Raw genomic sequence first — 525 nt, 5'->3', positions numbered from 1 at the left:
TTTTTTTTCAGAGGGAAATTCGGGACTGTTTTCAAACTGATAGAAAAGTCCACTAAAAAGGCGTGGGCTGGCAAATTCATAAAAGCGTATTCTGCCAAAGAAAAAGAAAATGTCAGACAGGAAATTGCAATCATGAATGACCTGCATCACCCAAAGCTTGTGCAGTGTGTCGACGCTTTTGAGGGAAAGACTGACATTGTAATGGTGCTGGACATGTAAGTCTAACGTTGTTTTCTAATCTTATAATTGTCAGATTAGTGAATCTGAATTGGACTGTTTTCTAGTTATTTGCCTCACACCGGCTTAGTTACTTGACTTCAAAATGAATATATCAAGCATGTAATAAGCTCACAACAGTTCAAAAAAGAATGTTAACCCCCAGTATTAGTGACTGTTGTTTCAAATACATGTTTTTATACACCTGTTTATATAAAACAAATGTTTTAACTGAAATGACCTGGCAGTGTCATTGTCATGTTACCAGTGTTGGGGGTAACGCATTACAAGTACCGCGAGTTACGTAAT

Source organism: Sinocyclocheilus grahami, unplaced genomic scaffold, assembly GCF_001515645.1.
Source record: "Sinocyclocheilus grahami isolate Dianchi unplaced genomic scaffold, SAMN03320097.WGS_v1.1 scaffold10984.1, whole genome shotgun sequence".
Lineage (NCBI taxonomy): Eukaryota > Metazoa > Chordata > Actinopteri > Cypriniformes > Cyprinidae > Sinocyclocheilus > Sinocyclocheilus grahami.
Note: the sequence above shows the minus strand (reverse complement) of the source record.